Source organism: Manacus candei, unplaced genomic scaffold (genome assembly GCF_025592945.1).
Source record: "Manacus candei isolate 608988 ecotype Guabito, Panama unplaced genomic scaffold, ASM2559294v1 h1tg000093l, whole genome shotgun sequence".
Taxonomy (NCBI): Eukaryota; Metazoa; Chordata; class Aves; order Passeriformes; family Pipridae; genus Manacus; species Manacus candei.
Window position 1 is genome coordinate 3,285,215 of NW_026138141.1, and position 15,985 is coordinate 3,301,199.

Genomic DNA, 15,985 nt, shown 5'->3' on the forward strand with positions numbered 1-15,985 from the left:
GATCACACTCTTTAGTGACTTTTTACAAGTCTCTTTAAAGCCCAGCAAAACCAAGAACAAAGCTGCCTTGTAAGATGTAAAAGATGGTTAAACAGCTTCTAGGAAGGGTTCTAAAGAGGGTGAAAACTTTGCTGCTGAACACTGTAACTTCACCGTTCCATTCCATTGTGTAAACTAATTTTCTCTAAATGTATAATTTCGTCCATTATAATAGATTTTTCTGTAGCATAGGACAGGTCAGTGCTTTGTACTTAATACTGACAAATGAAAGCAAGAACTATATGCATGTAGTGTGCTGTAATAGTTTTTATCAAGAAAGGATACTGCAACTGTTTTTCAAGCTCTTCTGTGTGAATATTTTTGTCTAATGGTTTCTGCTGGTCTCTTATCTCTTTTTGATTTATAAAAAAGGAGCTACTTCCTGAAATGACTAAGAATGACAAGGTTTTACAAGCAAGATTATACTATAAAGTATTATTGGCAATACTATGCAAATTTTCAAAAAGGCATTAGACTGCAATTTAACCAACATCTAAGAAAGATGCCTGTTACATACGTGTGCTGACACACAGCAATTAAAGAACCTGCTCATTTACATTGAAAGTATCTATTTCATTGTTTTACTTGAAGCATATTCTTAGTTGCTTTTGAGATAATGGTACTCAAATTTCATAACGTTAAAGGACAGCGTGACAGAATCCATTTGAAAGATAAAGGAGTAGTGATCATATGTCTTTACTAATCTGAATTACACAAAGGGCTGTCTGACTTCAGTTAGCTCCCCTCAGTAACAATTTTATAGGTTATACTGAATGCATGATTAAGATTTATATCCTATAGAACACAACATTCATTTAAGACTACCATCATTATTGTCAGGTACTTTATTGACACTTTTATGGGTTAGAGTTCATGTGCACAGTGACTAAGAAAAGTCACTTTACTGTTACATTGTGGACAAGAAATAAGAGATCATCCAATTTTCCAAGACATGTTTCTCCTATTCTTTATCAGCATACTTCTATCAACATATTTAGATATTTGTGGCAGGTTAATATAGGCCATTTTCACCTGGCAACAACATCAGTCCTTAGCAACAGTAAGTGTTTATTCAGACCACTGGTAACACTGAGTCAAAATGGAAGATCAGACTACAGAAACCTTTGGATGATGTATGTCAGGAATTTTCAGGTATTATTTCACCTTGGCAACAGTCTCATTTAATTCCCTAGCAACTCTGAATATAAACTCAGTTTTGAGTTTTTTTCTGTTTAAAATTACCTCTTGAGAACAACTAAGATGATTCCCTTATTAACTTTAATGATATTCAGTGTTTCACTTATTCCTCGTTTCAGATAAATGGCAGAAATCAATATTGCATAGTAGTGCTCTAGATCTATGCAGTATGTCGCGGCTTGAGAGTTATGAAAATTAAGATGGTAGAACTGTAATTTAATGTTATTCTTCTACTTCTGTTTACATGCTTGTATGCAGCTGCTATTTCAGAAACTTTTATTAGTACTATACATGTACAAAAATCATTGTGTTCATCCATCAAACTTCTTGTATCCTGCCTCAGCAAGATTTTATATAGTTTTGAAAATAAAGGCCTACATATTCTTTGACTGGAATCTTTGAAGAGAAAATACTTTGACCCTGAAGGGAGTAGAAAGTCTGCACTGCTATTTTATTCTCATTCATATGTATCCCATTTACTTATCCATTGGTACAGAAGTATCAGCTAAAATCATACACAGTCTATTATGAAAAATATCCCCTTTATTTGTCATTCGATTAGAGTAATATTTCTGTAGTGTGGCATATCTTGTGGTGGATTATTATCTAGCAGTGGTTCCTCTGTGTGTTAGCATATTGTATAAATTTCATTTTCTACAACTACCTCAATATATAGGGATTATTCAATTTCATTTTTTCTGTTTAAAGAGCCTTCTGGACTCCATATTTGAATATTTAAAGAAATATGATCCCACATTTCATTCTTAAGGAGGATAACCTACATTGTGTAAAAACATCTTTGTGTATACCATAGAATTCAAATGAGAAAAAGAAAGCAGAAAAGTAAAGCAATGTGAATGATTACAGAGCTTGCTAGTTCTGTTTGTGTCTTCTGGTTTTCTGGTCGTTACTACCTGTTTCCTTATTCCATTGCAATAACAAACCATCTCTCTCTCTCTTTTCCTCCCTTCCTTCCACCCTGCCCACAGTTTAATGGTCTGCCTTGGATATGAACTTTGTCCTATTTTCAATTTTTAGTGCTGAGTTTTGTTTACACAGCCTTACTAGTGTCCATATGGGGTTTTTTAAGCAAAAAAAAATAATTTTACATGCTCAGAGGAAGCTTGTGTTTGTAGGAATATAAGTAATCTGACTCACAAACACAGTAACTTTTCAAAGTGTTTTGCAGACCAGTCTTGAATTCTATGTCTTAGGACTTGCCCACAAGCTAAGCAATATTATTCATCTTATCTCATCATGAAGCACTGATCTGATCCAAATCTTACCTACAAATTATTTTCTTTTATATAATATACACATTGTAAAAGTGTATATGCAGTCTTTTCTACATATCCTTTCTGCATCAGCAACTAGACACAGAGGACATTGCTTATTGTTATCATGGGCATGTTTCAAAATTTCTCCACTTCCCACAGTGTATTTCCACTTAACTAAACTCAATTGCAGCTTATTAAAAACAAGGTCCTCTTGATCATAAAATAGCCTCATAGCACATTAAAACAGCAACAAAAACCCTAAACAACTTAAAACCTAAAAATGTCTCTTAATTGAAAATAGCACATTTGTTTGAATAAGAAAATGTACGACAAAATGTAGTGAAATAAATTATCAATTAGCAATATTATCATCCTTGAGTTACTTGTGTCCGTTTTGTATTCTATTCTTTTTGAGGTATGAAAATTCTGTTAGCGCATCAGACAAGAATGTGATTTCTGGTATGGTAGTTCTGTATATGTATATGGTGTTAATATACCTGATTATGTCCTAAAGTCATGTTCTCACAGGAAGTCACATTTTTCAGATGAACCTGCAAGTATATCTTTGCATAAAAGCACAAAAAAACATGCACACATACTAATATATTCTCAGGTTTACAATCTTTAGATAATAGGGAGAACAAGTCAATATATTGTGAAATCTGACATCAGGAATTCTTCATGAAGAAATTGAAGTCAGAATTTAATATATATTATTACCATGGAACCTACTACTACCTGTGTTCTTTTTGTAAGCCCTTCACATTGAATTTACCTTCAGAATACCAAAACTGCAAATTTGCATATCAACTTTTTAAAGAGAAATGAGCAAATGATAATGTGTCAGCCCTTCTCTGGCTATAAAGACTGGTTAAGACACAAATAAATGGGAATTTATCAAAAGAGTTAGACAAAGATACAAGTGCTGCAAAATGGCAGAGAAGTTCAAGTATCACCTACAGAAATGAGTAAGACACCACATTAAAAATTTATTTTCATTAACTTATCTTTGAAGAAAAAAAGAAAAAATTTTATTGGATGAATTAACAATTTATTTATTTTGAGAAAAACATGTACAATGGGTTTAGGCTTTGATAATGGAATGATCTGAGAACTACTATTCAGACAGAAATTTCTGGTATGGGTGTAAAATAAAAAATTCTTTTAAGATTAATTTCTGATGCTAATTAAGGACCTGATTCAAATCCCATCTTGAGGCCCAGGAAAAAATATCCATTGCATTCAGTAAATTTTTGAACCACTCCTATGACTTCTCTATGATAACAGAAAAATGCTGAATATTGTAATTGATATTTTAAAAAGCAGTTAATGAGTTTGCAAAGGAAAGATGAATACTGAAATTCTAGCATCATGAATATGATGATGTCAAGATAGACTATTAAATCAGAATACAGAGATTTACTTATGTATGTATCGTCAGTTATAAATAATTTTGCAAATTTGAAGAGAATATTCAAAAGTAGTTCTGAGATTTCTTATTTATTATAGCTGGACTTGGGGAAGATCAAAACACTGGAAATTAGTCAGAAAAAATAACACAATAGGAAATGCAAAAATATTTAAAACTTACACATGACTGAAAATATATTTTTAAATGGAAAACATGGGCAATACATTTTTGGAGGGGAAATTAATCAAAATAATAAACTTTAACTAAGTGGAAAAGTCTTGACATGTCCGACACAAGATAGGAAAACAACTGGTTGATGTAAAATACTTGCAAACATTGTTCTATACTGTAATATATCTTAAGAGATTTAAGGTTTCACATGTCACCAGTAAGACCACAACTAATATTACTTAAATTAATTTTTCTGGAGTGGATACACTTTATTGCAGTGTGTGTTGCTGTTGTTAATCATTTTATTGACTGAAGTTCATTCCTGTGCAGAGGATCTGTCCAATACACATGGAGAGAAACTAAAACTTGCTCCTGCAAACACTTAAGCATCTGCTTATTTTTGCATAAGTAAGGAGCTCTTCTCAATTTTATCAGGCTTGTTGATGTGTATAGACTTCAGTGCTCATAAATGTTTCATAATATCACTGTTGAGAAAGATTGTGTGCTAAATGTGTGGTGCATTTATCTTGTACTAGCCCTCACTGTAATGGTAAATTTTGTTTGTTCTGCAGAAATAGTAAAAAAAGTCAGTTACTTGATTCCCTAATTAGTACATACCATGAAAATTAAAGATATGATCCTATAGTCCTTACTTTTGACTCAGAGAATACATTTTACTGATGGTGAATGGACCCACATGTAAAAGGTGCAAAAGATACAATAGCATTTAAATTAGCAGGATTGTCACTACTTTGCTGCAGTGCTTCTGAGTAAGTTATTCCTTGAAGAGAAACTGCATATTTAGGCTTTTTCAGTAATAAATAAAAATAACAAAGATTGATGGAAAATTTTAGAGTATCAGTTTTTATGTGGAAGATTGCCACTGAAAGCCAGAGGAAAAAAAAGTGGGTTAGGAGGTCTGCTGAAGAGGGCCAGGTGACTGGATGCTGAAGACAGTGTCTGCCTAGAAAAAAAAAAAAAAGGAAAGTAGTGGAAACACCAACCTGCTCCAAAGCCAACTAAGAATTTTTAAGTGGTAGTTCCCCTGACTAGAGAGAGGGAAAAAATTATTCAAATTTGAGATCAAGAGACAGCAAAGACTGATGAATAATAAACAGAACTCATTATATCATTTTACTGGGAGAACTTCATAAAAAGTTAACATCCAAAAGGCAAATTTTAACCGTGTCTCTTCAGCAGTGGATGTCCTCAAGAAAAATTGAACTGATGGTTTTAAACTATTTTGACAAACAGAACAGAAAATTCTCCAGTAGCAGAGAGACAATTCTTCATTTATCTTAATTACACTTAAGCTCCCAAGTATAATAAAAATTGCCCATTAGATACTTTATTTATGGAATGACAGAATATGTAATTTACTTTCTAAAAATATACCTTTCCTTTGAACTATTTTTTAAATACACTTGTATTATTTATTGTTATGTTTTTGGAAATAAATGTCCTAAATTGCCTTAGAGCATAGTGACATTCCTTTGCTCAATATATTTAACACTCAGTTGGTCACTTGCATTCAATGCTTACTGAAGGAACTAAATCATGTATAATTTATGTCTCTTACCCTGTCAGTAGAGCTTCACTTTGACTATTCACATGTGAAAAATTACTCATTCATTTAAGTATTTTCAAAATCTTCCCTTTAGTTTAGGGGGAAGGAGGTATTTGGGAAGTTGACTTTTTTGTGTCTTTTGTTGAAATTACAGGTGAAAGGAGCTAGAGTAAAACCCACTTATTAATCTAATTTTTTATCTTTATAAATGGAAGCTACTCTTTATTGCACACTTTGCTAAAGCAACTGGAAGCAGGTGGCAAGAGGGTGGGAACTGTAATGAAATCTAGAGCCATGGTGACATACTTCCTGAATAGATAGTATACAACAAAAAAAAAAAAATTACACCGGTATGGTGTTAACTTTTTGACTCTTCTCTTTTACATGAATTCACAGTTTCACCATGACCAAAAGTTGTTTTCTCTGGCAAGCATCAACGCATTTCTGTGAAAAACAACTTTCTGTCTTTAAGGATTTCATGCACCTCCTAATGATTTTCCATCAAAAAACCCAAAACCAAATATAAGAAACCTGACAAAATATTTCATGATAAACTGTTAGAACCAGTTTAGAATATTGTTCCCTTAGATATCTCCAAAAATACAGTAAAACTACTGTGGAGACATAAAAGTAGAGCAAGATTCAAAGGCAGATTAAAATGAACCAGCAATAGAGCTGTTCTGTTTAGCTTAGCCTGGCACAGAAGTCTCCATCAAAAATAACAGTACAAAAAAAAACTAAAAAAAAACTAAAAAAAAACCAAAAAAAACCAAAAAAACAACAAACCAAAAAAAAAAAACCAAAAACAAACAAACAAAAAAAAACCACACCAGAAAAATGTGTTGATTGTTGTAGTGTCTCTTCTTGGGCCCTGAGGCATCTGCTGCACAGAGAACAGATGCTTGGATTTGGATTACCTTCCTTTCATTTTTGTGTCTGCTGCCACAGTCCCATAAACTGAATAAAAATTGGCTTTAGCCATATCTCTTCTGTTCATTCTTCTTCTTTGGCCAGCAGTGTAGGGAGAATATGGGAGAAGTCAGCATGGTGCACATAAGATCTACCCACTGTTTCCCAACTATGGGCAAGGTTCCAGCCCAAGGTCCTGGAGGATGTGGTGTACCTAAGCCAGCCCATCCTCCATCCTCCACTCCTGTAAGACAGGAAAGTGGAAACAGGGAAGGCAGGAAGACTTCCTTGACCCATGTTGGACATAAACATACAGGTATTAGAGGCCTTCTGCAGTAACAAAAGTTTCACTTCTCTGCACAGGCTTTAATATACACTGACCAGGTTCCTATAACGTGACTTTAATTGTTAGAATCTGAAATGTGTTGATGTTTGCTAAGGAAAACTGTAACTGTCTACCTGTTTTTTTGAAACATGTATGAAGTAGAGTTGTTCAGTCAAGGTATATGATTGCTCCAGAACTGTGTTCAGGAACAGCAGTATTAAAGTAGCAGCTCTCCTCTCCACCCAGGTTATTTTGACTAAGAAAACACTAAAAGTTTTGATAGAAAATTGAGGATAAGTGAACCTTTTCCTGTGAAAAATATAATCTAGGAGAGATTTCCAAGTAATATAAGAATCTGCCTGTGCTACTTGCAAACCCACTGCCCTAGTTTTGGCCAGGACTTGGAGGTTATTCTATACCACCTCACATCATTGTTGAGGGGAAGGGACTCTCTGGCTTCCAAGAAGAAGGGTGTGGCTTACAGTCGAAAAATATGGTGGCATTGTCTGCCATTTTTCATTGTCTGGGGGTCTGAAGTGAGCATTTTTGCATGTGAATCATCGTTTCTTTTGTATACTTTTGTTTTTAATACTGTTGCTTCTACTGTTTGTTTTCTCATCTCATTGCTGTTTCTAGTAAATTGTTCTTATCTCAACCTGTGATCTTCACCTTTTTTGTCTCCAATTCTCAACTCCATCCCGCCACAGTGGGAAGGCAGAGGGTGGGGCAGGGAGCAAGAAAGTATCTGGTTTGGGAGAGTCTTGGTGGGGCCACTGAATTGGGGAGTATATTCCTAAACCACAACACCCACACAAAAGTACTACTTCTATTTCTCTGTCAGAAATTGTGGAGAATAGCTCTGTGATTGTCTTTCAATTAAATAAAAAAAGAATGCTAATTTTAAAATCTTCAACTGCGGTTCAGAACACAAATTCAAACTGAAGATATTTTGTCTCTATGTCTTGAACCTGATAAATCCTTTGTCATTGTTAGATCCCCTGGAAGAAAATATTTCTGCTTAATAGAAAAGTGCAGCACCTTTTAAAAGTAAATTCCCCTTTAGAGTTGCCTTTAGAACTCATAGAGGGAGTCTGTGTAAGTTAGCTGAGTATTGAATTGGGTTCTTATGTTTGCATTTTCTCAATTTGAAAATATTTATTGATTGCATGCAAAAAAACAAATATAGTGCAAATATGTTCTAAGCATCAAATCTTTTAAAATTATTTCTTTTCCCACAATGAAAATTAATATCCATTTCAATGCACTGAAGAAGATTGAGTTTTTACATTTTTATAATTTGACGGACAATTTTTTGCCTTTTGTATTATATGGATATACTGTTACATAGACTGAAGCCTGAGAAAGCATGTGTATTTTAAATTGTATAGAACTTTTTTACTGTTAAGTATTAAGTATTCAATACACAGGATGCTCTCTTCACTTGGATTCAGAATTGAAAAGTAAAAATGAATCTTGCTTGTGACAATTTGTAACATAAATTCTTTAACTAAATAATTTATAATTCATTTCACAAAGTTTTATTTTGTTTCTTTCTTTTTTCCTTAGGTGAGAAATTCAGTGGACAGCAGCAAAATCTACAAAGATTCAAAGTAAGATTTCACATATACTCATTTTCTAAGTGTTAATTTTCTATTTCTAAAAAGCCTATGAATTCTTATGGTTTATTTTGTGTTGTAAACCACAAACTTCTTTCTACTTAACAATACTTATTGCATCTTGTAAAATGTATTCGTTTTGAAATTCAGATTTCTTCTGGTTTGGAAACAGAGTATAATCCTTGAATCAGTAGATTGTATAATAAATACATAGATATATCCTAAGGTGAAGAAGTGAGATCATAGTTCAGATTTCACAATTTTAGACAAAAATAAAATCTGACTGCTAATGGGTAATTCTTAAGTTGTGCTACAAATTAAATAGAAATTTACTCAATGTGTTTAATGATTAGCAACAGTGACAAGAAAGGATACTGAGCACTTCCAGACTTCTCTTTTATGTGACATCTCACGCTGGTCTCTGTACAATGAATAGTACTCACCTATAAAGGCAGAGTAAGACTGGAAAGCAATACACTGATTCTTGTAAGAAAGTATACTGCTAGCTAGAGCTGTATGAAAAAGGTGTGTCAAACTTTTAGTACTCTTTCTACGTACTTTGTATAAGTTAATACGATGGTCAGGCTCATGTGACCTGACCAATCTATTTTTAATGAGTAAGGCAGGGTATTAATTGAAGTAGATAAATCCATAGTGAGAAAGAATTTAAGATTAGTAAAGCAATAAGATTAGTAAAGCAAATTTGTGATTATTTTATATATGTACAGGCAGTTTGGTAATTTAGAATACATTTTACATATTATATATATATTATAATGTATAAGAAATTTGAGGGTGTTGGTCATATTGTGAAAGCTAAATTATTTCTGCATTCAAGAGGAACCTTCAAGTTTCATACATTAAGCTATTAAGTTTAAAACATTGATAGCAGAGCTGAAAAACATGGTGAAAATAATATCACATGTTTACCTTGGGTTATTAAGCTATTTAGAGAGGTGAAATTATGGAATTATTTGTTGAAAAAGGTAGAAGAGTCCTAAGATAATCCTGTGAATGGATCATAAACTTTCAGGTGAAATTCAGCATGCAGGACATGTGAAGTTGTACTCCCTGAGAAAAACAGTTCCAATATCACAAGCTCTCATATTCTGAAATTGGTTAATTTTCATCCAGAGTTAGATAGTTTATCTCAAAGGTAAATACAGCAAAATATATAAAGCAAATAAAGAAAATATATAAAGTAAATATATAAAGTAAATAAAGTAAAAGTATATACAGCAAATAAATCGGGCAAGATGAGGAGCAGGACAAAAAGGATGATCAAAAATAATAAGTCAGTTAATGCAAGACTACACATACTATATATACAGTACATATATACACACTATATGTACTATAGAGAGAGAGCATATATATACGTGTGTGAGTGTATATATATATATATATATACATTATTTATATATATAATAGCTATATATCTAGCATTCTTCAACCCGGAACAGAGATAAAACAAGACAAGATCATGCAGAGGTTTATAAAATCATGTCTGATGTGTAGAAAGCAAAAGAAAAAGCTTATCATTCATTCTTTATTCCAGTACAAAAACTATAGTCTGAAAAGTGAAAACAACAAATACAAAGTTCAGAATAAACACAGTTTATAGGAAAGATATAAAAGGTCTTCCAAAAACTTATTTGGGATTCATATTTACCATAGACTCAACAGAAAACTAGAAAAAATGAAAAAGTGGAAGAAAAATTCCATTAAGCTGTAAATACATTGATACTCCCTCTGGCCTCAGAAACCCCCTAAGGAGCAGGCATGTGGATACATGCCCAGGGGTAGTAACACTATATATTTGTGCTGTTCTTACACTTCCCAAAATTCTATTATTAGCCACTTGATACCCCAGGGGAGCTATTGTATTATAAAAATCTTTGGCCTTTCTTGCTTTTATGGTACAGTTTATAGAATATGCTATCAATTGGAAAGCAACACATAAAAATATAACTAGTGACTTAAATAAGCTACCAGATACATTCCTTAGCCTCTTTCTTGCTTCCCTGTTTTTATGTAATTTTATCATTTGTTTCATTCTCAATCTTTTGTTAAATGAGAGTGGCAATACCAGAACTCTATAAACCTTGTTGTTCGGTATGAAATTCCAACAATATTCATCTTTGCTTAGGTAAATCATGTTGCATAATCATAGCAAGTACAGTTTTGTGCAGCCATCAATGGAAGGGGCTATGCTAAACCATATGATACTTAAAGAAATGTCAGCATTTTTTTCTTAGATATTCCTCACTAAGATGTTTTCAGACAATAGTACAGTGGGGAAAACATTACAGGTAAGAAAGAAAACAGACCACATCAAGAGAGGTTGTTGTAACTAGGAAAAAATGGAACTTATGAATATGAGAGAGAAAAACTTAAAATTATAGATTAACAGGAATAAACTGCTTAACTAAGACATTCCTCTCTGTTCAAAATTCCACTGATATTTAACTTTTGAATAGAAAAATTATTCTTTAAAGTATTGTCTAATAAAAGTATTTAAGAACTGGGTTTACTTTATTGGGAGACTTTTTCATTTGTTTGAGATTTTTTGTTTCATTATTTTTAATGTGGAAAGGAGCAAATATTAAAAATAGCAATATGAAAACACTGGACAATATGAGAGAAACTATGTTTCCCACAGTCACCAGCACCATGTTCCTTTTTATTCTTTATTTTCCATATTGGCACTAGCCAGATAAGTTTCTGTTCTTTCTGGCCTGTATGTTGATAAGGGGTTGATGAGCACTCACACTACCCTACTCTTGGACAGGGGCTGTCTAAGGACTGTCTTTATCTGCAGAGGTACTATTTAGCAGCGTCACCCTTGATCAGTATAAGGCACTACTTTAAAATATTCTCTCTATCTCTCTGTCTTTTATGTTTCAAGTCAGAAAGAAATAATGGAGACAAACACTGAAAGGTGGTGTCTAGAGCTAATTGACTAGCATATTTAAAGTAGGTTGTGGTTGCTTAGAAACATTTATAGCCTGTAACAGAAGCCTGACTATTAGTCTGCAGGGCAATGTAGGACAAGATGTTTTTACAAGTTCAAGATTCACAGTGAAAGATGGTCTGTAGCTTAATATTAAAGGGAAATACATTTACAAATATTTTTTTACATTTTAAGTCCAATTAAATAACATTATTGAACAAATTTTGAGCAATGCTTATATTAGTGCAGTAAACAGAAACTCAGTGTCATGACAACTGTGGGCCAACTTGCTATTTATTCTGCAGGGCCCTCTGTTAATTCCAGAAGTAGTTATTTCTTCTTTGTAGTTCATCTTGAGAGTAGGTAATTTATTTAATTATAGTAAAGTGCATATTATGTAGGAAGAATCTGACTACAGAGATCAAAGGACACTGAGATTTGTAAAGTGTAGCAATCTTTTATTATACAAGAACATTATAACAAAAATTTGAATGGGAGAGAAATACTCAAAGCCTGAACTCTGCAGAGGGTACAGCAAGCGATATATCCTGAAAAGGTACTGGTGTTTCTAAATCAGAAGACTTACTAAAAGTTTCTAAAATAAAGTTAATCTATAACCAACTATATTTGTATGATGAAATCTCATTATTTAATTATGTATTTCAAAAAAACCTTGAATAATCCCTATGATGTCATTTGTCTTGGGATCCTTCAGGACAAAAAATGGTTAGTCTTTCTAAAGTATGTCTTAAATTTCTTCACAAAGGATGGGTGAAGTCTTGGGGACTTTTGATTTCCTAAGTAGTGTATTTTTATTTCCCTGCTATGCATGAAACAGTTCAGACTTCTGCTGTAGCAATGAGGTCACTTAAAGCATTGAGTCATGGATCCTATAAAAACTGGCAGGTTTATAGGATGCCTTTCTCTTTCCTGAATCTGAGCAAAAAATATTATGTGAAGGTACAATAGGAAGAATTCTCTATCTGGCTGAAATCAACATTTAGACTCAGTGTTAAATAAAACATATGCTACCAGGATGTCAAAGTAAATGTAATCATAAAAATATAATTCTTCTATCCTTTTAAGTTATCTATCTTGAGAAGACATTATAAATTATGAAAAATATTCAGTAGTTTTCTGAACAAGACTAATCTTCTCTGGTGATTTCTTGAGTTAAGATTCTGTAGAAATAGCCAGATTTCTGAGCCCTATGGACTTTTAGGGCAAGCTTCCTTTTACCACCACTGACTAAATCTGAGACTAAATCTGAAATGAAACAGGAAGATTATTTAGCCATAAATTGACTGATAATAGCATCACACAAAACCACCATGTGTAATAAAATGTTGTCACCTACATGAACTAAACCACTGAAAACTCGAATTGAAATCACCATCCCAACTTCCTATAACTTAAATCATTATTTATCGCCATGTTATTTTAACAGTATTCACAAGACAACTGTGTTATTCAGGATTGTACTATGTCTTTAACAAGTATTAATAGAATAAGCAACAAAGTAAAGCTGATCTTATTTCCTGTAGATTAAATCTTTTTTACTTTATAATTTAATAGAAAGCCATTAAATGAAACTGTTATTCGAAAAGATACACCCAGGAACTCTATTTAGGAGATTTGCAGCTAAAAGCATATTACACCTCTGGACAGCAATTAAGGAAATGGGAATGACTTCTTCATCTCAGTGAGTCATATGCCCTTTTTGGCTTGAAAAAAATTATTGTTTTGAAAAGGTTAGGGTTTGTTGTAAGATAACTCACTGGGACATAAAATTGTCAGAAGATATTTCAGAAAGTAGAATCAGTCTTATCATTTGATATTATTTACTTACTATTTTCACATCAAGAACTTAATTAAATAAGTTCATAGATGTAATTTTTAATATCTATTAGAGAAATGATTAGGCTCCCAAGATTACAGCAGTGGGTTATCTAGCAGTTACCAAAGAGGAAAAATTCTTCAAATAGTTTCTCTAATTTTATATAGTGTGTTCAGGGAGTAGCAAGAGCTCTGTGAGGGATGTTTTTGCTTATAAAGATGACATATGTGAAGATGACCAGAATAATTTGTGAGATGATGAGTAAGAAGTATGTCCGACTCAGACAATTTCTTGTTCTAATTCTACTGGATCAGAGTGAGTAACTTATTTTTGGAGTTACTAAAAAAAAAAGGTTGAGACAGCCGACAAAGGATATCTTTACAGTCCACATAAAAAATCTGCAGGAGTTTCTAAATTCATTACCTTTACAGATAAAAGCAGTGCAAATGTTTCTGTATAAAATAAATTGGAATTATGAGCCTTTTGGAAGAATTCTTACATCATCTGTATTTTGAACTAACTCGACTGTTCTAGAATGAAATTATAAAAATACTTCTTCAACTACTAATGTAAGGATAATCTAATTACCATTATTGTTTTTAAATAATAGAGTAAAATTTTATAAACCTCAAAATGTACAATAGTTTATGCCCTCTGTCTTCACCTAGACTGTTAATGGAAATCCAATATTGAAAACGACCATCTAAACTGTACCACCATCCTACAGGAGGGATGTTATCTGTCTCTTTCCTTCAAACTCATAGGAGATTGTTTTATCAATTGGAAATTGAGAAGGAAAGAACTTCATACTGATGTATTAAAAAGGCATGACTTGTGATTTATCGTGTTAAAAATTGGTTCGAAAAGACCACTAAGTCAATTGAAATACAAAGAAGTACACAAGAACAAAAGCAAATGGCAAGTTGTGCACTGTCCTATGCTATTGATTAGCTCATTATACTATACTGCCTGTTGTGCATGATCATTTACATAATTAACACCTCTTCATGTCTAAGTTTGCATAAAGGCACCAAGAACTTGTTTCTTCAGCCGTTTTTGTTCTCATTACTGAGTTCTGAACATGTGATCATACAGCCAAGGGAGCAATTGTATTCCTTGTGCACATTTAAATTCAGCGTGGATCCTTCCCACTTGTATAGAAGTAGAATTGAAGTCACGGTGGGATGAGAATTTCTCTATTTTTCCTTCAAGTAGGAATGTGTAACTTTGACCACAGTGAATACCTTGATTTGAGTTCTACCATTTATTAACTGGATAAAAGCATGAAAATAGACCTGGGGATACCTTAGACGGGTACCAACTGAACTTTTACTCCATTTAAGGGCTGTATCAGCACAGACTATTTAATCACAAAACAGAATCCGCAGTTTCCAGTGGTTGGAAATGAAACTACCATGTTACCTTTTTGTTTACAAGAGGTAAAATTAGCTGAAGCTGTGAATCTAAACATGTTTGGGACTGGTTCCATTCCAGTTTTATTAAACCTGCTATTAATATGCTATTTTCTTTTTTGGATGCATTAAAATTGTGAGGACTGAAAAGAAAATTATGGTCTAGACACCATCAATTAATGTTGTAAGTCCCGTTCTCTTGCTGTGGGCACTGCATATCTTAATAACATGCTTAAAGTTTTAGCTTATTGTTTCCCTTAGTTGGATGCTGCTACTGGATATTTTTTCTTATCCTACTGTAATCACATATATTAGTTCATCTGACTTCTTCTCAGCTATCAAACTGATAATTATTAGACTGCTTAATAATATCTTTAATACTCATTTTACTATTTATTCATGTAGAGTTCCATTCTTTTTTCTTCCTGTAACCCCTTTGTTCCAGTTTTGTGTGAAATAAAATGTTCACTGAAGCAAGATAGCTGTGATTCAAGAGCAGTACATCACTAAATATTTCTTAATAACCATTAAAGAGTGCTTGTTTGATGTAGGAGAGCAGAGTTGTCAGCCCTACAATAGGAAACCAAGCAACAAGAGAAGACTTACTCACCGTTTTTAAGGTTTTATATTTGTTCTGGACAATAAGACATGGCATCTAATTAATTGAAGAAGAGGGTGGGAAGTTATGTAGGATCATTCATAGTGTGTATTCTGAAGTACTGTAAACACAAAAAGGTCAATGAGTTGCTAATACGGATCAGGTTAAATGTTTTCAGAAGAAGCAAGAAAGTATTTAAACCCTAAAACATGTCTTGAAGAGACTCCAGTCGGAGTGCTACACGACTTTGAATGTGCGAAAAATTGTGTGAAGTGCTCCTATGGGGGGCCAGTTGATTTTTACTGAAAAAAATTCACTACTAGGATCCACTATTTGGCAATCCAATGTCCCATTTCATCTTGTGAATCTCTACCCCATACTACATCCCTAACACGTTTTCAAGTATCTTACTGCAAGATAGCTCAAACATGTCCCTTTATTTGGATAATGATTACTTATCAGACAAGTCAGAATTTCATTCAATCTGCAATTTTGTATCAATATTTTTTACCCATTATGAAACAGATATGTGGACTTAAAAAAAAAAGTAAGTGGATACACACATGAAAGAGTCTAACACAATTAGGATAGTGGAGACCTTCTCTCTCTTCAGCATAGTCTAAAAGGTACTGGCTTGTTAAACTTATTAAAATAAGGGTTGAGAGGCTAATAA

General features: G+C 33.0%; 1 protein-coding gene across 22 annotated transcripts in view; it reads left to right on the plus strand.

The window, feature by feature from the left end:
- Nucleotides 1-15,985, plus strand: part of PTPRD (protein tyrosine phosphatase receptor type D) — a 1,149,573-nt gene that overhangs the window by 704,673 nt on the left and 428,915 nt on the right. For all 22 annotated transcript variants that reach the window (XM_051768182.1, XM_051768181.1, XM_051768187.1 and 19 more), the window contains one exon: nucleotides 8,463-8,506. The gene's annotated coding sequence lies outside the window, so the exon portion shown is untranslated. The remainder of the gene's footprint in view (nucleotides 1-8,462; nucleotides 8,507-15,985) is intronic.